Raw genomic sequence first — 24,384 nt, 5'->3', positions numbered from 1 at the left:
CCTTCATGCTGGGCAGGACGAAGCCTCCGTGCTGGCTCCCAGATATTCCTGTGCCAGAGTATTTCATCCTGGAAGGAGGCAAACAGTTCTTCCTAAGCACAGTGCAGAGGGGGTGATGGGGAATGCTGTGGGTGCTCGGTCACAGAAGGAGTCACAGCGAGAGCCTGACTGCAGAGGAGATAACTTAACGTGCAGGAGAGCTGTCTGAAGAGCCTGCAGCCTGTCCTGTGGAGCACTGCTGGCTGGTCACTGCTTTCCACCTCCCTTTTCATCCCCATCTGTTGTCTTACGGCTCCTTGCAGGGCCTCTGGGGTAGAGACCCTCTTCTTGCACTGTGCTGCGTGGGCTCAGTGGGTGTTTTGCCGAGGCCGGGGCCACACTGGGGACTCTGACTGTTACAGCAATAACTGTGGCCACAGTAATGACGAGGATGCTCTGAGCTTTGTTGTAGCCTGGGAATGGTTCTTTAGAAACACCTGTGTTAGCAGCAGCAGTTATTTAGTGGTGAGGTTTATAAACGAGGTCTGGAGTAAATAACGTGATGGTTTAATGATGTCTGAAGGCAGCTCCTGAACACCACCTCGGAGAAGCACTTACAAATGACTGTCGCTGCTCTGCATTTTGCTCTAGGGCTGGAAATACAAGCGTGGGGACGGACAGACAGCCTTTCTCAGGCCGGCGGAGACTCAGTGCATCTTGTAGGTGAAGCCATTAGCTTCCCAACAGCGAAACAACTCAGAGCAGTGCTCCTGACTCTGATCTAGTGGTAGCTCTGTGGGAGACGCAGCAAAAACCACATGGTGGGGGGGCTGGATCAGGCTGTAGGTGACTTCTCCAGCTTTCCAGAGGTCGCTTAGCCTGGTGAAGTGACTCGCTTCTTCGGCGGTGAAGTGGTAACAGAGACCTCTGCATGCTGTTTGAAAAACAAGGATATGCCGGCAGTGGAGGCAGCTGGGTATGATAGTAGCAGGAGCAAAAGAATTACTTATCATAGGTCGATATGGGGGTACAGTAACATCCTTTTGACTGAAGAGCTCTGCTTTCATTGCTTGCTTGTATTTTCAGTGAAAAAGCAGCAGGACCTGTCTCTCTCCAGCTGCATTCATAGAAGAGATGAGCGCAAGGCACTGTCTTCTGACAAACTGGGCAAACGAAATTACACTTGCTTTCCATGCTACCTAAATATTCCAAATTTGACTGTCATTCACTCCTAAAAAGATTTAAAATCCAAATTCAGCAGAGAGGGAGACACAGGGATAGAGGAAGAATATGTCTTGGTGAAGACAAAATGCATCAGGGTGCTGTTTTGTTTCTGTTCAGTCTAATCAATCTGGCTACCAGCTTCCTAATGTTTAGAGCAGTAATCAATGAAGGAAAGTACCAGCTGTTGAATACTAGGAAAGCGTTCTTCATAAAACCTGAAATTTGTTTTGAAATCTTGTTCAAGGGTTTGCTCATCCATTCATTGATCTATACTTTCAGGCTAAACAAAATCTGTCTTTCTGTTTAAGAACAGTTTGTACTGCTCTGAAAATTATTCCCCCTTGCACCAGGATGATCATGCAGTATTAGAAGAATTCAGAAAGATGTTTTAGCTGTTCTGTAAATTCTCTCTTTGTCTGTTTCCCTGCACAACAGGAGCCCCACAGAGGATGACCCAATGCTATATTTCTCACTTCAAGATAGTGAAAAGTTATCATGGTGTGCTCAGATACCTGTGTCCGTAGTCACGCAGATGGATGCTGGGATAAAACACAGTGGTGTTTCTGCTGTGTCAAAGAGCATTGCTCAGGAGTGCACAACCCAAAGCATCTGCTCTACTGCTCTATAAAAAGTCTAGCTTTTAATTTCAAGTTCAGGCATTGCTTTGTTCAGGTTGCAGAGAAAAAGCTGTGTCCTGCCACCTGTAGGAAATGTATCAAAAGCATGTAAGAATGAGAGAGTTGACAGCCTGTAATAAGATCATGTTGTGTAAATAACGATAGGGCAGATACATCTAGATTCAGTAAATGCGCTTTCATGGCAGCCAAGCATCCCAAACCACACGCCATGGACATTACCCTGTCAAGTGAAATACCTAGTGCTATGTCGCTGTTACAGTACAGAGGGTTTTTTTTAAAAAAACTTATATATTAAAGAGCCAAGAGTCTTAAATGAAATGTCACATCTAATTTGAGACCCAAGACATGAAGCCTGCAGCCGCCCGTAGCCGACCCTGGCAGGTCCGCTCTCTGTGTCAGCTCATTGGCCTGGCAGACAGATCCGTGGCTCCTCCTGACTCGCTGGCAGCTGTGCACGCTCTCCTGGACCCAGAGATTTGTGGGTTTATGTATTCAGAACGATGCCGAATGCTCTCTGTGGTAGAAGGTGCTCCAGCAAACCGTCCAGCCTTCAGAAGAGTCCTCGGTGCCTGCAGCCAGGACCGCAAGGGTGGCTGCGTCCCCAGCTCCTCCCTGGGAGAGCAGCAGTAGGGGATGTTTAGCAAATTGTGTAGAAACAGGCAGTGCATATGCTTTCTCCCTCGTGGGCTCTAGAGTTAGCATTTTTCTGTGCTGGAGGCTTTATTCTCATCACTGCTTAATAGCTTCTGATGGCTTTATCTTCAAAGAATTTGTCCAGTTGCTCTCTGGATTTACAGCTGTTAGCCTCTACAGCCTCCTGTGGCAGTGTGTTCCAAAGGAAGGAATACTCCCTGGAAAAGTGCTACCACTTTTGTGTAATTTCTGACTAATAACATTATTTCAGGCCCTCAGGTTCCTGTTTTATGACAAATAGTGACCAGTTTTTCCTTATTCATGTTTCCCAGGCCATTCATGCTTTTACAAGTCTCTCCCATCTATCTCCCATATGATTTCTAGGATGAGGAGTCCTATTCAATCTTCTTATAAAAGCTGCTTCATACTTTTAATTGTTCCTTCTGCCCTTCTCTATTTAGCTTCAAATGATTCAGCTTGTTTTTTGAGATCAGAGCTATACCCAGTATTTCAAGACGCATGTGGCCATGAGTTTAGACAGTGAGACGATGATAGTTTTCGTGGTGTTTATTTTGCAGTAGTTTGTCATCTTGATCGTTATAGAGTGCTGGCTCGTGTTTCCATAAACCTGAGCTCGAAGCACTGTGCATGTCTCCCATTTCTTGGCTCCTGGCTCCTTTGTTTGCCAATATATGCCAAGGATTCAGTGGAGGGAGAGGCAATGCTTATAAAGCATACCCACCTCTGTAACCCTCCTGAACATCAGTTATTTTTGTATGCCAAGTTGTTCATTATAGAAAGCAGATTGCCCAGTCATTGTAAACATTGCTGCTGTCCTCGCAACGTAACTCATCTCTGGCCACAAATCCCTACCACTCCAGACTCCATTAAGAGCAGAGAAATTGAGGCTATACAGGCATGAAGACTGAATTCTCTGTGTGTGGAGATGAGTGAATGACTCTAGAGATCTACTGTTTTAAGGGTGAGTCTTGCTTCATTCCCCAGTGCCCCCCCAAAAGAGGGGGCTCCTTTTTTTTTTTTTTTTTTTCCCTGGAATCAATGTGATTCTGCCGTGTTGTGTCTGGCTTAGGATTTCAGGAGTCCACCCAGCGCACATCCAGCTCTCTCCCTGTGTTGTTGCACGGTAGCTGTTTAAAGGCAGGTCCGTTCTCTGGCTGCCTTGCTGTGACCTGTGCAGTGAGGAGGAGGCTCTGCCTTTGCAGATGGATGCTCTCCAGGCTATGGCACTTGTCTATTGGGGCTGGCTCTGAGGCTTTAAGCACCACTCCACCGAAATGCCGTTTCTAGAGAGCATGTCTGATGTTTGCTGTTTGCAAGTTTGGGGAACACTTGCCTGCAAGAGGAAGAGTGGGCTTGGTACTGAAGTTTGAGCTCATTTGACTCCCAGGAGTTACTTGGCTGGGAAGAAGGAAGGTTTGAAAGCTCTGGAAATGAGGGAGCCTTTGGTGGGAGTCTGTTCGGGAGGGTGACGTGCTGGCAGGTACTCCAGCAAGGCTCCAGTCGTTAGTCAGTTGATGTGCACAGCCCGGGACACTCTCCTCTTCAGCTGGGTCTGAGGTGGAAAGCAAAGATGCCCTCGCTCTGGTCATTGAATGGCTTGGGAAGACGCAGCGTAGACTTGCAGACTCAGGCATAAGCAACAGGGTCCCAGCTGAGGAAATGGGCTTGCAGGACTGTAATGGGCAGGTTGGGGTGGGCCGTGCCCCACCAGTCTCGTTTTGACATGTCTTCAAAACCCACAGCAAGTGAGGGCACTGCTTCTGCAACACAGTGAAGCTCTCTTCTGTGTCCCATCCTGCCTTGGGCTGTCAGTTGTTCCTCCGAACCTCCATTTCCTGCCCGCGTGCCCCCAGGCATCTTTGCTTGTCAGCAACAAGGGATCAGGAGAGACACAACACTGGGCAAGCCCTGACTGAGGTGGGACTCCTCAGAGTCACCCGAATGACTTGGATGCAGAATTCCCTGTGACTTGAGTGGGATGGCAACCCAAAGGCCTCCTGAGCACATCTGAAAAATCTCACTGTAAATACTGTGACCTTGGGGATAAATCTCTACAAACACACCCAGAAATAAGGTGCTGACGGTGATGCCCAGGACATCCTCATTCTGTAGACGGGCATCTGTCAGGATGTGATAAATGTGCTGATCTGTGGAACTGCTAATACAGGTAAAAGCTGTAACAATTTCTTCTGTTACTGGTGGCTTGCTTTGTTCCTCGTACTTCGACCAGCGAGTGAGATGAGCAAAGACTCCCCTATGCTTTTTTCCGGGTGAAGATATTCACACAAGCCTTTATGGAGCAGCTGTAGATGTCAACATCGGGCTGGCCAGGAGCTCCCTGACAGTTGAGAAGACTTACCTCACGCTGTCAAACCACAGATCTGTGGTCATCCACAATCGGAGTGAAATCATAGTCCACTTCCAGTGGAAGGCTTTTGTTACTCAGGCAGAGGAAGATTATCAGAAGCTGAGGTTTGTTTGAAAGATTCATTTCAGTAAGATACACTGCCCAAGGGTAAAACTAACGTATGGCCTCAAGGGGTGTTGTTGCATTGAATGGTTTAGGACAAGTAAACCATCTACGGCATCAGGTTACGTGTCCCTGGGCTTTAGGGTAATGGAGCTCAGTGCCTCCCATTCCAGCTCCATCCATACTCCAGCTGAGGATGGTGTTTTGGGGAGGAAAGGCTGATTGCAATGACTGGATTTCCTCAGAGAGCAAATTTGCTTTGTGGGAGCACCAAACCACTGAGGTCCAGAGGCCCCTGGCTATGGAGGGTCCATGAGGCTGAGGAAAGTGTCAGCACTCGTTACCTGGGACTGCACTGAGTAGCAGCACTTAACATAGCTACAGGTAGCATAACTGATGATATTCACTGCAGCTTCTTCCACTCCAGCTTTGATAAGGTGGCAGGCTCCTTCTCCAGTAATGTGCAGGTAAAGTGCTTCGTTGGCCCAGCAAGTTGAGGCCATCCTGCTGTAGGATGTTGAATTGCCTTGCACTGTCCCGGTTTCCAGCACAACGAGGTATTTCTACCCTTCCTCAGAGACTGGGGAGAATTCGGAGGTGAAGGGTTCTGCAGGGAAGGTAGGGCAGCACAGGTAGGACAGAGCGCATTTGGGGTGCAGCAGCCTGTGTCCTCATGGTGCTGAGAGATGGGGCAGGTTCTTCAAAGGGTGTCTGTGGTGAAGCTTTGAAATTCCCCTTTCAGGCAGCAGAGAAACACTTATAGCGCGGGGGGATGAACTGGAAATGACACTTAAAAGTTTGGGTGATTAAGGGAATCCTTGTGGGACTTTTCAGACTTGCATGAATGTAGGTGTATAGGAGTTAGCTCATAGCTGATCAGGAAACTGCCTTAAACTGGAGCACTTTTTAAGGGCTTCTGAGCCAATAAAGATCAACATAATTAGGTCAAAAATGCCTTGAAGGCCAAAACTAGTTTTCCTCTGTTCTCTATTTTTAATTACACAGTGTGTGACTTCCATGCAAGCTCAGTGCGTTAAAAGAAAATCTCATTACCTTCTCTGGGCACTTGCCTGGACCATTCCTTTACCGCTCTCTTCTCGCCTGCCTGTCTCAGATTGGACCCTGAGTGATCCTCTTTCCCCTCAGAGGCAACCAGGTTTCCCCACAGTTCACTTCAACCTGATTCTTTTCCAATTACATTTGATCTCGTGCCAGATTATGTCCTAGAGTCTGATCAGGATGTTTTTTTCCTCCTACTTGCAATCTCAAGGATGGTCATAGCTCCAAGGCCACTGTCCTGCTGTCAGAGAAGCTTTTGAGATCTCAGAGCAGAGAGGGCTTTTTCCATGAGAGGAGGCAGTGCAGGACCCTGCTCTGGGCTGTGACCCCAAAAGACCTGGATCATTAGAAGGTCTATCCAGGGGTTTGCTCTGTCTCCCTCCTGCAGGACTTTCTGGGATGTAATGGTGGAATTATTGTCGTTGATGGAGGTTGAGTTGAGGGTTGCTCCTCGGTGGCTGGAAGCCCTCCTCATGTGCAGCGCTGTAGGTCAGCCATGGAGAAACATTTCCCACTGCACTCCAGGGGGAGCGAGCCAAAGCAAGTGGTTTTGGCGCTGGTGCCAGCCTTTGCCTGAGGCTCTGTCTGTGTACAGCTAGTAACGTCCATGACCGTATTTCCTTTTGAACTGTATTTGAATTTAGCTGAGTGATGATTGCTATCCTGTTTATACTACGTTGCCTCGATCTGCTATACGTGGAGCCTTCCACTCATCCCCCCAGAGTTGTCACCTGCTGGTTCTTCATGGCCAGGGACTGGAGCGTGCAGAGGGGACAGTGATATGCCAGCTAGGAAGCAACTGCTCTGTAGCTGTGCTCCCTTATCTCTTGGTTGTGATCTTTAAACACTAGAATAATTTCTGCTACAGCTACCAAGTAAGGGAGAGATTAACTGCGTCAAAGCCCTACAGAGGTGGCCAAAAAGAGGAAAAAGATAAGGTGGTTCAAGGCTACATGTAAGGGTTTGGATTCAGAGATGCTGGTCCAGACTTCTTTAGTGTGTGATGCTAGGCAACGCCCTTCCCCTCTCAGGGCCTCTATTTCCATGCATGTAAAGCCATTGGTTTCACCAAAGTGATGCAATGCCTGAATTCATTGGTTTGCTTTTACAGTGCTCTGGGATCCTCTGGTGGAAGGCGGTATAGGGCACAGAGAGCACATTTAGCTTGCTTATCCCTGCAGGTCCAAAGGGGAAGAAAAGAGTGATGCCAGTAGCCTGCAGCTGAAACCCAGCTGCGTCTCCCCTTGCCAGTGAAGCCCTGCAGTGGGTGCTCCTTCATCTTGATCTGCCTCCCCCAAGCAGCTCTGTGGTAGGAAAAGCCAGTTGGGGTTGTTGGTGGATTCTCCATCCGTTGTGGCAGAGACTTTGAGCCGGGAGGCTCTCGAGGGCTGCTGGCTTTCAGAAACCTCCGCTGACCTTGTAAGCATGGAGTAAAACTACGTGCCGTGCCCGTGAACAGCAAGTGATAATCTGATCCGTGTGGGACCCCGCAGCTTGGGGTCAGCCCCTTGCTGAGCTGCTGCTGTTCCTCCCCGAGCGCTTTGCTGCCCCTGCGCTCACACGAGTCTCTGCAAATATGTTGCTCATTAAATTATCTGCTTGGTTTGTCTCTCCCCGTGGCTGCAGGCTGCAGAGGCAGAAAGAGGACGAGATGGATCATTGTCTGAGGGAGTGCAAGGTGGAGCCCGCTCTCCAAGAACGCCGTTCCTTTCTCTCCCGCCCCTTCCAGGACCAGCGGGCAAAGGCGCAAGGAGACTCCATGCTTTTCTCTGACGATGTGTTCACCCTTGAGCCTCTGGTAAGCGATAGCTCCCTTCCTTCTCCTCCCTGGCTGAGGTCACTTGGCAGGTCCCTGCATCAGCTGGCTTGATGTGCCGAGAGAAAACACCAGGTTTCTAGTGAGGCTGTGAGAGCTTGTTGCAAAAAGCATTTCTGTGGGCTCCTGACAGAGCGAGAGGCTGCCTAAAGCTGAGCTCTGCTGCAAGGGCTATAAATTAAGGGCACTTCATAAGTGTCCTTACACTGCTGAGAGCTATCGATAATTATGAGTAAGGACACAGTTTACACGTAGCGTATGGGGATTAACAAAGGATATCAGAGCACTCTCAGTTCACATATTGACCTGAGAAATGAAATGGTCCTCTGAAGGAGGCCAAATTCAACCCAAGTTTGATCACAGACATATCAATCTCTTCATATAACCTGGATGGATACCATGGCTGAATCTCCCTTCCAGTGTCATCTGTGAGCCTGGACACAAGGCTGGCAGGTTTAAACAGACTTTTTGAGTTTCATTGCACATAGGTACAGAAATTTTTTTGCTTTTTCTGTTTATGCAAGCAAAACGCCATATCCTTCAATCAGCCAGAGCCCTGGTTCTGAGTATTTGCATGGTCTGAGATGAAGAATGGCCACTGTCCGAGCAATGCAAAATCCCTTTTCATCTTGGAGTAAATCCTAGGATAATCTCAACCTCTTCTTCCTTTTAAAATAGGTGAAACTATTTTTTTTTTTTTCAAGGAAGGGGATCATCTTCTCTTCTCAGTTACTCCTATATCACATATAAGTCTGAGAGCCACCAATGTTGACACAGCTGCAGTTTCACACCACTATAGCTGACAGCAGCATGATGTGACCAAGAGGTTGTGTCAGAGTGGTGGGAATATTGTAGAGCGTGGGAGCTGATCAGCTGAGCATTAAGAGCACGCTGCGGTGTGTCAGAGCTGGTTTTGGAGTGTGTCCCAGGGCTCCTGCTGCTTTTCAGTCGGACTGTGTCTCCACAACTAGCTTAGCCTGCTCTTGAGCTCCTGAAGTGCGTTAAGGTGAGGTCCAGAAGTCCGGCTGCCCACAGCGCCGAGTCCTGGTACTCCATGTAGTGACATACGGACATAAAGGGTAGCGTGGCCTCAACTCTCGAGTGGAAACCTTTCCTGAATGTCTGTGTTAATGTTACGCAGTTTTCTCTAGGACTGAATATAAGTGGGCTACTGCATGAGTCTCTCCCCTTCTGTATTGTCCAGCATTATCAACCTTTTGATTTCCATTAATTCCATTATTTATGGAACAATCAGGTTCACATTCAGTTTTGCTCATGCCTGTCTTTCCCCCTGGCATATGGGTGTCTTTACATCAAATGGTAGTAAGTATTTTCTCCTCTTTATCAAATGTAGAATCTAAAAATCCACTGCTGCTGGCTTCCATAACCTTCTCTCCAGTGACAGCCCTGTAACTTTTAGCTTGGGCAGACACCCTTCTTGCACTGCCATGTAAATCTGCTGGAGAGGCCCCCCAGAGATGGGACCTTGCTGCCTCAGACCTTCTGGCCAAAAGTGGCTGCTCTCTTCTTCCCACCTCTCAGCCGTGATGTGTGGGAGCTCCCCACAGAAATAATGAAATCCTTGTAACAGGTGACAGGAGGAAATAATTGCTTCCAGAGGTTAAGAAGCTGGTGGAGGGAGAGTAATCTTGGAAACGCTTTCTGGGTGGGATGGCTTTGCAGGGTTTGTGCAGAAGCTTTGTTGTGTCAGTGGACCATTAGCTGCCAGTATTTTCAGGTGCTGCAATCTGTAGAAGCTGTAGCAGGTCACTTCAGTCTGTATAGGGTTAACTTGCTGATGAAAATAATAACAAAAAAGAGGAGGCATGATTTTGGAATTACCGTGTGACCGAGAACATTTTGAGCAGTTGTCCAAGCCTATGGGAAACAAGCTGATACACAGCTCTGACTTTCTGAGCACATCTCAAATTTGGTTTATTTTTGCATCTACACGTGTTATGTCAGCAGAGGCAGCTGTGATAGAGGCCCAGGTGGCTGCCAAAGGACAAAGTCCTTGCTGTTTGCTGCATCCTCCCCGCCACAGCTCGGCTGTAAGTCACATTGCAGACCTGTGGGAGCTGACTCCTTGGAAATGGCAACCAGAGGAGAGGGAGGACGAGGACTTGTTACTGTTACACTGACCTTGACAAGTCATCGCTGTCCTGTCCTTGCCTGGTAGTGACTCTTCAGTGTCACGTGTGAACTCTGAGCTGATGGAGGTGGTCTTCAAGATGTCCAGGTTGCGAAGGTGCTACTGTTGTTGATCCAGAGGTTGGGCCAGGAGGTAACAGTGTTGATTGTTGCTGCAAATCTGCACCTCAGCTGGGGAACCAAGCTGTTCCCCATCCAGATGAGAGGCTACTGCAGAGCACTTTGTTTTTTGGCAGAAGACACCATCTCCAGTGGGAGCCGTGGTCCATCCCACAGCTCCCTGTGGGTTCAGTTATTTATGGAAAGAGGCAGATGTTGGCTTTGGCACTGCCTTTCTCCTAAGTGCCCTGAGCTGACAGGATGCACTTTGAGTGTCATTTTAGTACTTCTGTTGCCAGCTCTGTCTTTTGTTTCTTTGACTGCTTTGAGCAGTGATTTCCTTCCACTGCCTTCCCCCTCTGCAAAGCAAAGCAGGTGATTTGGCCAGCAGTTGGTGGTGCCCGGCTTTTCAAGATCAGCTTTTTCTTACTCAGACTGGTGGAGATCTAGCAGATTCTCATTATTTAGGGGCTGAGGGAGAAATAGGATCTGCATGTATTTACGGTTGGGCTCTTGCAGAGAGACAGCTGTGAGTCACGGTGTGCCATCCCCTCCCGTATCACCTTGCTTATGCTGTAGCAAAACCAGGATACGACACCTGGAGTGGTTGTGCTGTACCATCATACATCCACCATCTGTATTTTATGGCACCGGCCAGCTGCAGCCTGTCTGAGGCCAGAAGTGTTTCAGCCAGAAGTGTTGCAATACCATGTTCACAGCACTGCGTAGTTTTACATCTGTCCTGGTTACCATCCATGGTGGTTCTCCATGCTCTGACTCAACTGCCATCCTATAGAGAACACGTAGCCCAGGCAGACCGCTGGCTCCTGAGGTGCTACTGGAGTGTGAGCCAGTTTGGTTGCTTCGTTATAGCCCTAATTTAACAAAACGCCTCTACCAGATGCCAGTAAAGGTAAGAGACTTAGAAAGTTTTTTTGCAGCTGCTTCCAAACTCCCATAAATTTTGTTGATAAGTGTTGCTTGTTCCCTGCTCTTCATTGATGCTCTAAATAAAGGCTACAGGACTGTGGTTGAAAACAAGAAATGTGACATTTGAAGACAAATGGTTTGCTGTCTCCTTCTGTTTCAGGAGGGAGATATCTGGCCAAATTCCTCAGCTGAAATTAATGTGATCTTTAGACCCCGAGAAGCCAGAGTCTATCAACAAACGGTCTACTGCGACATCTCAGGTACGGCTCCTTTCTCCTGCTTCTGTTGCCCACAGTGGAGGCACAAGTAGTCTTGCAGCCCACTCGGTTCTCGTGTAGTTGGTAGGAAGGGTCAGTGGTCAGCAGGGTGCTGGTACGTGCCCACTGTCCCTGCGGTTTCCAGGTGGTCTCCTGTCCAAGGCCAGCCCTCAGGATGTGTCGCTACAAGCCTGGATCACTGATCCCAGAACAACCAAGGCAGTGAAGGGATAGGTTTTCATGCCGTGGGTTTGCCAGCATTTGCTCTGCTGCCAGGTGCCTGTAGAGGCCAAAGAGCTACAGTGGCCAGGATTCAGGCACTTGAGGCTGCTCCAGTGGTTCAGAGCATCCTTCAGACAAAGATCCCACACTGTCATCTTAGCAGGCTTACGGAAGAAAATGAGCATCTTAGAGTTTAGCTATAAGCCTTGCAGTCTCAGTTCCTTTGCAGCAAGGGGTGTGTGTATTAGCAGTATGTTTATGGCTTCTCTGACCTCAGCAGTGAGGTTTTCCATAACTGTTCAGCGTGCTTCAGGTAAGGTGTCTTTACAAAGCTGAGCTCTCGGTATCATGGTGGGCATAGGTGAGTGCTTCTCTCTGGAGATCACAAAGCCCTGTCTTATTTAGGTGCCACTGCAGGAGGTGAGCCCTGGAGCCCCGGGCACGGAGCTGTGTGTCAGGCACGGGCAGTGGCTGAGACGCTCTGCCTGCTGGAGGCAGTCTCAGACGTGCATACTGCCGTTAGCAGGGAGCTTCGCCTTGCCTGGGCTCGTACTTCTCGGCTCCTGTTCTCTTGTCTCTGATTGCATCAGTATAGATGGCGTATTTTTATCTTCTGTTTTGTGAGCTTTGTGCCTTCACTGAATGGATTTCAGAGCTCATCTAAGCACATGGGAAGAAATTCAGAGATTGTGTTTTAAACTCAGCATCGCTTTTTCAGGGTGCAAACTGATGGCTCAATGAGAAACCAGCCCGAGGGGTTGGTTAGAAATTAGAAGCCAGCCCCAAGGCATATCTCTTGAGGGAAGGGAAGAGTCCTGTATCTCCTCCTGGAGCACCTAGAGCTGGTCCCATCCAGCCCCGAGTCAGGGAGTAGCACTGAGGCAGCCTGGACAGTCCAGGATAACAGAGGGAATTACTGTACTGAAGTGGAAATCTCTCCCTAGGCCGCAAGACCAGGCTGCCCCTGCGCATCAAAGGGGAAGGCACAGGGCCTCGGCTCCACTTCAGCTTTGAGCAGCTGGACATCGGGAAGGTTTTTGTTGGATTAGAGCACAGCTATGAGGTGATTCTGAGGGGCTGGGGGGGGATCCTGATGGCTCCCAGGGCAGCAGTGAGCCTGGTGGACCTGTGGGATTTCTGGCAACTCAGGTCATTGTGAGCAGGGAGTATTTGACATACTAGTCAAATCCGGGGGCTTTCCCAGAATCTGGATACTTCTGATGGGATCTGAAAGGTGCATATGTTGTTTGTGAAGCCTTAATCCCTGCTTTTTGGCAACCTTCCCTGGAGATCAGCTGGGAGGCTTCATGTGAAAAAATACCCCCTTGACACATGGAAGCAACACTGGGACAAAAAGATAAATATTCAGAGGCTTTTGTTTCAGCCCTGGATGCAATGCACCTTTGTACCCGGGCTGTTAAAAAGCAGCTGGAACAAATTTACTGTGTTTGAACTCCAGTCCAGTGCAGCCAGTTTTCGGTTAAGTGCGTGCTGCTGGTTCCTGAGAGTTGGAGGAAAGCTGTCCAGCCTCCTGGCTCAGAGCTGTGTCTTGCAACAGAACTGGGAGTGCTTTCCCTTGCTGACCAGTCTCTCGCCACTCTTCAGATTTGCTGCATCTCTATGAAGAGCAAAGCATTTCTGGAAATGAAGCAAAGGAATTTTCTACATATTTGCCTCCCCCTACCAATGGTGTCAAGTCTTCTGCAAAAAAAATAAGATAGGGCAACTGAAAGAGGTAGATCTGAGGCAATACTTTTAAAAGCTTGACTGTGGCAGGGAAGGACACATTAAGGTGTTTTCTTACCAAAATATTGTGCTCTCTATGCATTTTTAATGGTGATACTTTATTGATTATCGTTTTATTATTTTCATGACTTGAGAAAATGTGACTAAGTAGATGATACTGTTAGTGCTGTACTAAGCAGCTAGACTGGAGGTAAACCTCAGCTCAGCGTTGGATCCCTAAGTGCAATTTGTAACTGAGGTGTAAAAGACAAGAGAGGAGAGAGTAGTTTTCAGGTTACCCTTGCAGAGCTTGAATACGTGAATATTTTTAACAGCAGCTGCAAAATTAAAAAAATAAGGGACATCTCTCTGCTTCTGTCTCAATTTTTCTACCAGGTTTTACAAGGACAAAAGTTAGGGAAAAGAAATCCAAAGCAGATAGTTAAGTCCATGGAAATGGCAGGATTTCACCCTGCAGCAATCAGAACCTTTACCGCTTTGCTTCGGGTGGGTTTGTTGGTGACTGACAGCGTGCTGGTACTCGCAGCAGCTGTGGGCATTTCTCACCCAACATGAGAAGAGCTGACTCTCAACAAGTGCTACGGGATTGTGTCACTTGATCGAGGCAGTAGATCTCTCAAGTGTTCAACAAAATACGGCTTAGTTCTAAATTTGCAGTTTATTCTGATAACGGTAAAGTCTTAGATGGTGGCTGTGAATATTTAAGAAAGAGAAATTCTTTGGAATAGATAGAGCTGCTGTGCACCGCACGCTCATCCTTTCCTGACACGTCTGTTTGAGCAAAGACTAAGAAAGTATCCCATTAAAGGAAAAATAAGAAAACTAAATTACATACCGTAGCAGAGTTGGGGAGTGCTTCTGAAGTTGGTTGTAGTGCTGCCCTGAGGTGTCTTCTACATGCAGTAAACTTGTTGGCTGCAACATGTTCTGCCCTTGGCAGGATCGGACTCATCGGGAGCAGAATCAGTTGTGTGATGAATCACTAGTAATGCTGCAACTGCCCTTCCTTGTTCTTAGGGACAGGTCTGAATCGACTTGGTGATGCTGAGCAGCTCCTCTGCACTGCAAGTCGAAGTGGGCTGCTCTGCATCAGTGGAATAAACCCTGAGTGACTGTTTCTATGAAGCTGTCACTGCTTTGTACGAAAAACCCAAAGGCAGAACTTGTCCTGTTGCATTTTCTTTGGCTTCTGCCAAGCAGCAGCACACAGCATCTTCTGCTTTTTACAGACGTTAATTGCTTAATCAGAAGACAAATCAGCCTTCTGTAAGAAAGGAAGATTCCTTATGTATTTCCATTTTGCTTTCTTGCTGCTGCAGGTGGTCCTGTTTAACAAAGGAGCCATTGACACTGTCTTCAACTTGGTCCCTCCAGCTACAGCTCTGGGCTCCTGCTTCACCTTCCTCCCCCAGGAGGGCATCATTTTGCCGGACGGGCTGCAAGTCATCCGGATCTCCTTCAGTTCCGCCATCCTGGGGGAGTTCACAGAAGAATTCAGGTTCAGTGTGAATGGATCCCCTGAGCCTGTGACCTTGACTATCAGGTGAGGAGGGTTACAGGAGCTTGGTGGGAACATCTGTAGCTGTCTCTGGGTAATCATCTCCCACCTACCTCATTTTAGGATGAAACAGAGAAAAAAAGGTGTTGTCTAAGGTCTTAGTCTTGGCTCGGATCCTAGCATCCCCACACTAAGAGCCCCACTGATTTAAAGTGGGCAGAGGAACGATGAGGACAGGTGGTGGCTGTTAAAAAGAGAGATGTCATTATATAAAGCAGTTTGCTTTTCTTCCTGGTCTTATATATCTTCTCCTGAAGAGCAGAATGAGTTGTATTCACTACGGTGATCTCCAGTGGGGACTGAAAAAGGTCTGGCAGCCATGAACTGCACAGCACCTGCTGGGCTGCATTTTGCCCTCAGCTTCCCAATGTAAAGCTGAATCTGTTGAAGTTAACAGATTGACTCTGGATTTATGCTGTTGTAGTTGAGATTAAAAATTCGTCCCTTAATTTTAATACAGTGGTGAGTAGAGCATTAATGTAATCGTGCTTACATATGCCCTGGTAAGGGCAAGGTGTATTTAACAAAGCAGATTTGTCAGAAGACTTTTGTTGCTCCCAGCAACTGTGCTCTGTACATGGACCAGCAGAAGAGTTAGGGCAAAATCCTCCCTCTCCTGCTCGTGGAACAAGAACCGGAGGACAGCACACATGGACGATGGCTTTTGGGAGTGATGAAGTGTTTGATGCTCTTCTCTCCCACCAGGTCACCCTGTGTTCCAACACTGTGAAGAGCTACGAGCTGGCACTGGTGGTGGACGTGTGCGGTGTTGGCAAGGCGGTGTCGGCGCTGCTCCTCACAGCCAGGTATCAGCGCTTTCCTTGCAGCTCGTCGTCTCTCCTCGTGCATCCAGCACCACGCTGCCTTGCACGTGGTTTGCTGGCTCCATCTCCAAATGACAAGTGTTGCTTAATGAGCTAGTTCTGCCCAGCTAGATGTGAGATTGGCAGTGTTCTGAAAGCAGCACCTGTACTCCACGGACAGGCACGGCCCTGAGCCTTTTACTAAGGGGAACAGTAATTATATTCATTATTGGCCTGTTTTTTGGTGCTTGAGGTGTAATAAGTTTCCAAAGGGCCATCTTTCCTCCTTCCCGCAAGTGGTGGACTTGTGCTGGGTTGCAACCAAAATACAGCATTCATTTGGGCCGCAATGAGCAGCCTGCTGAGAGCTGGTGTCTGGGTCAGTTAACGAAGGTGCATGCGAATGGGAAAGGGGCTTATGGCAGGACTGGTGAGGGAAGGCTCAAAGCACGATTGTATGAAGGGGAAAATAGTCCTTGATGTGAAAGGTGAGCTCAGGTTTCTCTGCTTCCCTCTGGTTCTTTTGAGCACTAATGTTCTCAGACTTAAGCCAGAAGATCTTGCTGCAGCCAGATTCAATCCTGTTGTGCTGCAGTGGGTGTTGGTTTGATTACAAGAGGGATGAGTTCACTGTGCTGTTCCCTCTCCCAGGCAGAGTCATCCAGTCAGTGCCTGGGCTGCAGTTTTGTAAAACAAGTGCAAATGGGGACAGACAATGCATGGAGCCGTGGGGGTGCAGGAACTGGGAGAGGGTGATCCCCCACTGCCTAAGGCAGGGGGTGGCTTGTGCCCTCCATCGCTGGGGCAAAGGGCTGAGTTCTCAGGCAGGGCAACAGCGGTGTGGGAGAGGAGGGAGTCATTTTCACTGAGACACTGGAGTCTTGTGTTCTTTGAGCCTTGGTGAGCACTGGTCCTCAGTGGGAAGGCTCCCCCAGAGCTCACGCCTTGCTGGGACTGTTGGGAGGGTCCTTGCAAGCCTCCTGGGGCAAAGAGCGGGCAGAGCTGATCAGGGGACAGTTGAAGTTTCGCCCTTTGCTGCTGCCTTAGGCTGCCTGGCCATTTATTGATGGGAAGAAGAGAGGACTGAATAATTTTGGAGATAAAATTTGAGATGTAGTCAGGCATCAGGGTGAACTGCACACGTACATCTGAGAGCAGAGGCTGTCCCTTAGCCTAGATGGTGGGTGACTTGGACATCCTGCATCCAGTTGCGCCCCTGAACCCAAGTCTTGTGTTCTCTAAGATGGAAAAGCTGCTGCTTTGATTTCCTGCTTGGAGATTGCTGCAGGACGGTGAGCTGTGATTTCCCTGTCTCCGTTTGATGGCTATTCTTGAAACTGTGGCTGTTTGCAGTTAGGCTTATAGATCACGGTCCCTGCTCAAAGGAAGGAGCTATGATTGAAATTTTCACAGCAGCATTGGATCAGCAATGTTACAGCACGCTGACTGGCAGCTCAACAAACTGAATGAGATTAAATTAAGGGACAGCAACAGGGCAAGTCAAAGGTTGGTATCTTGTTCGAAACAGGAAAGGAAAATGCTGTAATGCAGATGGTCACGGTGCCACCTTGGTGGTGGTATTAACCATCACACGCAAATTGCTGTTCCTGTCAAGCCAAGATTTCTTCTTGCTCTATGGGAGAAAAGAGCATTATCTGAGCAAGCCAAGATGCTCTTTTGTGGATAACTTCACTTTGGGGTGGTGACTTAAGGAATTACCTGGAGTACCCCTCGTGCACAGGCTTCCCCGTACCGTCTCCTCTTCTCTCTGTTGGATGAGTTGAGTCTTTTATATTCTGAGTTGTGGGGAGTAGCACTGAACATCTCTGCCACCAGAAAGAAATAAATAAAAAACCTCCAAGTGTGTGCATTGAGATGGGGCTTTTCTGGGTTTGAAGAAGAGCATAGGGACTTTGTAGCCTAGTCCTCTGTTGGCTTATCCCTGCGTGCCAGGGTGTCTGCAGGTCTGTGACCCCTGGGACCAGTGTGTCATCCCGTGCTGAATCCTGTGTGTGTCTGACGTACTTTTCCTTGTCAGATTGCTTTCCCAGCTGCCAGGCAGCCCTGTTAGAGGATCCTCTGGATCCTGCAAGGCAAGAGTTTGAGCTTTTTTGGGTAGAAAAGACTGGAGGAACAGGTCAAGGTGAAGGGGCTGCTGCAGCTTAGCTGGGACTGATGCGACCTGCTGAAAAAGATGGCTGTTTCTCCTCCTTGCTGCCGCTGTCATCTTCTTTCCCTAAGTGCCTGATTTTTTTGCCATATTGACCAGTACAAAAGAGTTGTATTGGTTAATGGAAGTGTTTGCTCTCCCTGCAGAAAGGCAGAAAGGAAAAAGCATCGTTCTTTGATCATTTCCTACTTGTTCTTTGTCACTCTGTCTTCTTGGGGATCTTTTATTCAGCTGCTAAGAATGACATCTCTTGGCACCACGGAAGGCAGCTGCATATCATGCCTGTGTGATCAGAAAAGAAAAGACAGAGGTGTAGTTTTTGTTAATCAGTGGCAGCTTTCTTCTCCCTGCATAACCACCATGCTGGGTCTCTCATGTGCTACCATAGGGAGCCAAACGGTGGTTTCCCAGTGCCTTGTAATGAGGGAGGAGGGAGAAGACCTTTCTTGGGATTTCCTCTTCTTATGACAGTCCTAATTTGGGGTCCTGACTCCTTTGACCTGATCCTTGACCTCCCTAATCCAGAGCCCTGTGCTGCTGGTGGAGCTTGCTGCTGCCTGGTTTCCAGCAGCGGTCATACAGCCAGATGTGTTGTCTTCTTCAGGAGGGTGCCTGCTGAGTAGATCCCCCTCCACCTTCCCAGGGATGAGCTGCTGTCAGATTCAAGTGGAGCTGACATTGCAGAAGAGACACAGGTTTTTTAATTTAAAAAAAAAAAAAAAAAAAAGCTGTAACTGTTTATCTTCTCACTGGGATTCACTGAAGAAAAGTCAGTTGATTTTCAGGCAGTGTCTAAAGGCTCATGGTCAAACGTGATGTAAGCAAGGGGAGGACACGCAGTTCCCATTCCCGTACTTGCCTCTCTCCTCATTAGTGCAGGATTTGTTTCATTTACTAATTTCGTTGCTTAGTATCTCAAGCTTTTGACAACATTCCCTTTATTAAAGAAATGGCCATATGGAGAGACAGCAAAACGTGGAGATAAACTTAAAAACAGTGCCAATAAAGGGATGCTGCTTTAGTGATTCTGTTTCCTGTTCTGGCTGATGGGCAATTTTGCTGATATCCAAGCGAATTGTTCAGGCTGTGGGGAGGGAAGGCTTTGAAGAGCGTGTTGGCATTGTTTGTAGCTCTCTCCAACTGAAGTTGGAGCAGACTTGAATTGGCAAGAGGGGCTGGTTTTTAAATCTACTGTAAATTGCTTTTTTTTTCCTCCAAGCATCTGAATAATTAGCCAGCCCGTCAGTGTTTGGTCGTAGCAAGACAGGCAGACAGACAGTGCTGTGCCCTTCAAATGATATCTGCAATGCTATTTAGAAATGAGTGTTAAATTAACTTTCCAGGATACGGGCAGCACTGGCCCTGAATACGTGATCACCCAAGGTGAGCAGAACTTTTGAAGATAAGATGCACAGGCTTAACTCTTTCCAGAGCTGTCCCACCGGAGCCTCATGGTGCCCCAAAAGCTCACCTTTAGGCTTAAACCATTAGTTTATATTTTAAAGGCCATGTTTTGCTAATACAGCAGTACCAATTTGCTGATTTCCACCCAGTTTGGTCTTGCCAGAGCTGGAGAGAACCATTCATTGTAGCCAACTGTGCCTGGAAACACACGGCATCAGTCGTGAGCAGGGGTCATGGCCAGGAGCGTCAGTCTTGTCCTGGTGACCGGTTGTACCAAAACCTGAGGAAGGTGGAAGGCTCTGTCCCTCCCAGTGTCGCACAGGCTTAGGTCCAGCAGGCTTAAGTCCAGAGCATGTGGCTCTTGGAAAGGGGAGCAGAGGTGTGGAGGAGACCTTGGAAAAGGTGCCTGAAACCTGGCCACAGGGGAGAGTTTGGTTTTTATCACGTAAGGTATCTTATATGAGTTCATGCCCTTTCAGAATTTCTGTTTTTCAGCAATGGAAGAAATTGTTATTCTGCTTGTCTAGGGAAACTAAACTTGTCGTATCATGCTGCACCTGTTGGTTAACTGAATTAAAGAAGGGTAGAATCTTCAAGGCAGTTACGCTCCTACAAGCAAGAGTGACTCAGCCGGGTGCTTTTCCCAAAGGAAAAGCAGGAGGAGTTTGGTTATCAAACCAGGTGGCCCTGATCTCCCCAGCCCAGCAAGGAAGCGCAGATGGAATCTGGAGGGGTGAGCTATGGACTGAGGACACAAATGGAGACAAGCTTCGTTAGCTCACTCAGCAGTCTGCTATTGGCTGAACCAAGCTTGACAAGTTAGGCTCTGTTGTCAGTGGCAGTGAGTGCCACACTACTTTTTTTTTTTAGAGGCTCTGCCTTTTGATTTCATAAAACATCCCCTTGATGGTGTTCTGGGGCAGAGGCTAAACCAAAGTGGTCCCCATCTGTGCTTTTGCCGAGGAGATGCTGGTGCTGAGGTGCCAGGAGGCGGCTGGTGGTTGGTGGGAGCATCTAGCCAGCCTCATGCCCTGACCTCCACCTCCTGCTGGGGCTTGGGGCGGTTTGGGGCTCTCTTCTGCCACTGGCAGTTTGTGTGGATAAAGAGCAGCTTCAAAATGAAGAACGCAGGGTCCCCCACCTCAGGACTGCTGAAACACCTGGGAGAGGCTCTGTGCACAACTGATGTAGGATGAGGTTTTATTTCCCCTTCTTGTGCAGCCTCCGTGAGGAGCGATGGGTCGGCTGACAAAGGTGTGAATGGTCTCTCTCTAGAGCTGTGGCTTGGTAAAGTACAGCTGCATTTTTAATACTGAGTTCTGCTTCCTCTTTCACTCGTGCAAGGCCAGAATGACCAGATCACTTTAATTAACTAGCTTTAAGTAGCTTCGAGAGAACTGAGTATGGTGGCTCCTCAGTCGTCCCTTAGAGGAGCCATCCATCTATCCCATCTATCGATCCCTTCCTCCATCCCTCAATTGATCCCTCCCATCGATCCCATCCATCCATCCATCCATCCATCCATCCATCCATCCATCCATCCATCCATCTCTCGGATGCACGGTGGTGTCTTATAACCAAATTTTGGCAGCTCTTACTCGCAATGGAAATCTGTCCTGGGAGAAGCTAATAATCTCAGCATTGAACTTCTTGAATAAGTGATTGATCACCACCCTTGCCTAGCACTCAGGGACTCTGTGCAAGCTCCTACAGGGACAAAAGTAGCCACTGTCTTTGTCTATCCAGGGCACAGGGCGACTGGGTTGTGTTCTGGAGCATTCAAGGATAAGCGAGTAGCAGGGACGTTTTCAGAAGTTAGATCGTGGTCTTCAAAGTGGGGGGATTTTTTAGCGTGGCTCCAAGAGATTCCTTGTCTCTGGGACACAGCCTGGATCCACGTAGGCAGAAGCTGACCTGGAAACCTGAGTGAATCTGGCCCGGCAGAGCCTTTTAGTCCCGGCAGGTCTCCTGTTCAGTGGTGCCCCGTGCTGCCCCTTGGCCCCACATCAAATGCTAACCGAAAGAATGAGGACACGATGTGAATCCTCCTCCTCTGGAGTGGGCTGTTGGCGCTGGCTCGCCCTGGGAAATTCAAAGTCTGGCTCCATTGAGACAGCCTATCATTATTCCTCAGTCATAGTTTCTTGGGTACAATTTACTGCCTGGCTTGCTGCCAAGCTTTGATAAATGAGCTTTGCCAGATAGCAGACATGCAGATTCACCTCTGGAGCAGATCTATTGGGTCTCCTTTTCCAGTGAGCTACCATGAATCAGAGGGCAAAGACAACCTAACACTCACCGGCTTGAACGTGTTGGCTGGGTAGCCCTTGGCTGGTCACAGCGCAGTGGATGCCTCTGAGGCTGGTGATGGGCTGTGCATGGGATGCAGGGGCAGCAGAGGAGGGTTGGTGGGATCCTGTGTGAGGCCCCAGAGTTTACCCTGTGCCAACGACCTTCCTCCATCCCACTCTCATCTTGTTTTTTTTAAGACTTTCTTTTGCAGCTCTAGAGGACAAATTAAATGGAGTGGAATTGATTGATTTTGCCAGCACCTGGAATAATTTTGATGCCTTTGGCATGCTCCATCCTGGGATGCAGACGTGCAGACCTGACCTGCTGTCTGTGCAGGGCACAGCCAGCCTAAGGAGCTAGCCTAGCTGGGGCATCCTACACACGCTGCTGGGACCCTGCCTGCTCAGCAAGTTATTGCTTCCCTGGCCCCCAGTCTTACGCTTGCTAGCAGAGGTCGCTTTGGGGGGTTATTTAAAATGCTTCTCAAGACTTCAAAGTGCTGCTTGGTTTTCTGATGCTCTTCTCCCTTGGGCTGGCTGGTGTCCTGTTAGAGCTGAGTGCTGCCAGTCTGACGGATGGAAACTCGAGCTAACTTCACCTGGATCAAGCATGTGCTTGGATCATGGCAGGATCATGTTGCTTTCCATTAAAAAAAAAAAGGGGGGGGAGGGGGGCAGGAAACCTCTTCTCTTAGAATACTGCAGAGTTTTGGGTGAGTAGTGCCTGTCATCCCAAACACAACACTGAACTGTGGAGTGCAGGCACCACCACCACTGTGATGGACACTTGGAAGCTGTACACCTGCCTCCCAGTGCGTTTCCTGCTGGCCAGAGAGCACTGTGTGCGTTTCCTCTCTGCAGGCTTGCTCCCTGGGAATGTGGTTTTAGAGGGGCTGGAAGTCCAGCACCTTCATCCTTGGAGAGAGGTCCATGAGAAACCAGAGGGAAGAGAGTGCTTGGGAAGCTCGGGCCATGCCTACAGGGCACGTGCCTTCCGGTTTGCTTTCTGCTTATTCCTTTACTGCTCTGCTATGAACATTTATAGCTGAATTTTCCAAAGCAGAGGTCACTGGGGCACCTCACTGCAGCTGGTGATCAGTGGGAACCGAGTGCTTCAGTTCTTCGGGGGCTGTCGAGAAGCACTGAGTAACTCTTGGGAAAGAAGACGTTGGTGTCAGGGTTTTGATCAGCCGGTTTTGCAGAGTTATTCTTCAGGCTCTCAGCAGTATCCCCCAGCCATGTGGCTGCTGCGGTGGGATTTGAGCAGTCCTGGCTTCCTCTGGCCTTAAGCCTTTATGCCAACCCAGCCACCATTGTCAGGAAGCCAAGAGAGGTAAAGTAGCTTCCTTTGGTGTGCACTCCAAAAGAGAGACTGGAGGGGGAATAACCTCCTCCTGAGGATGAGCATCCCTTGGATTGGGCAAAACTGGGTTAATGAAGTGAGTCTGTTAAAGGAAGGTAAAATACAGGTTGTAGAAGCTCCTGCATAGTTGCTGTTTTCAGACACTAGCTTGGATTTAGGGAAATGGAGCCTTTCTGATTTTTATCCTCATATCTTTAGTCCTTCCTTTTCCTGCACCCCACAAGAGACCAGTGTCCATCGTTTCCATGCTAAGTTAGTGTTTGGCTTGTCTTACAGGCTGGCAAATGCTTGTGCTGGAGGATTGAACCCAGTGAAGGAGTGATTCCCCCCGAGACAGAGGTGTCTGTGGCTGTCATAGCAAACTTGGATGACACGGAGAAATTCAAGGACGAGGTGAACCTGTTCATAGAGAACAGCCACACCTACGTTATCCCCGTCCGGGCTGTTGGCATTGGCACCACGATTGTCACTGACAAACCCTTTGCGCCGGAGCTCAACTTGGGACCCCACTTCAGGTAGGGTATCTCTCAGCGTCCACTTCTGCCGTGGGCTCAGTAAGAAGGAGTTTTGCTGTAGTCCTTCAGGTTAGTTGTTCTTCAGCACTCAAGGTCCTGGCTCTGTTTTCCTGAAGCCACAGGGCTTCCTTTAGAAACCTTCTATGGCCATTTGAAAGTTGTTAGATACCCTCAAAAGCCACCAAAATAGAAACCAGCTGTTAAATTGTCACTGATACATATATAATACATGTCTTTCCTCACTTTTTCAAATAAAGATTTGGAGGAAGACAGCAGGTCCTGGAAGCCTCTGGGTGGAAAATGCTACATTACAAGTATAAACATATTTCCCTTTGCGATAATGTTGCTTGTTTTTCCCTTCACTATGGAGTATCATCTCGCAACAGCGGAAAACCTTGGTGGTAGCTTGTTAGCAGGTCCTTGACTAAATTAATGGTGCTGTTTTGTTTGCCCTCTGCCCAGCAGTCCTGGAGGAGCAGCAGAATTTCCTTGCCCCGTACCATCCCTCAGTTTGCTCACCTTCCCCGTCTCCCCTGCCAGGCTGCTCTTTATTAGACGTAGTCGCTCTTTCCTCGTTTCTCCCACCGGCTTTCCTCGGTGTCACTGCCACAGCGGCAGCCTGAGGCACGGGCAGGCGAGGGTGGCTGCAGGACCAGCTCTGAAAGGGAGAGGAGGAGAAGTCCACTGAGTTTGGGTGGGATGAATGGAAAATGTTAATTAAAGAGCTTAGCTCAAAGGAGGGGATTCACTGGTCCTAACGCCTGTGTCTGAAACCAGGCATGTTCCCGTAAATGGGAGAAAAATAAGCCTTTTCAAAGTGCTGCCTGCCTTGTGCTGGAGACCTCTTGGGACAGGAAGAAGAGCCTTCTCGAGGTGCCTGTTCCTTTCCCTGGCTGCAAAGAGGGTCCATGGTGGTCCAATACCTAAATTTTGGGGTAGAAAGAGCAGGTTGATCCTACTCTTTAGGATAGACTTTGGGGGGTTTAAATATGCATGCACAAGCCACCCACATAAGCAAGGACATTGCAGGGAGGT

At 48.6% G+C, this 24,384-nt stretch overlaps 1 pseudogene; it reads left to right on the top strand.

Annotated features, from left to right (window-relative positions):
- Positions 1 to 24,037, top strand: part of LOC141938239 (hydrocephalus-inducing protein homolog) — a 112,134-nt pseudogene extending 88,097 nt beyond the window's left edge.
- The last annotated feature ends 347 nt before the right edge of the window (positions 24,038 to 24,384 follow it).

This window comes from Strix uralensis, chromosome Z (genome assembly GCF_047716275.1).
Source record: "Strix uralensis isolate ZFMK-TIS-50842 chromosome Z, bStrUra1, whole genome shotgun sequence".
NCBI lineage: Eukaryota > Metazoa > Chordata > Aves > Strigiformes > Strigidae > Strix > Strix uralensis.
This window is presented reverse-complemented; position numbering and strand designations above follow the sequence as displayed.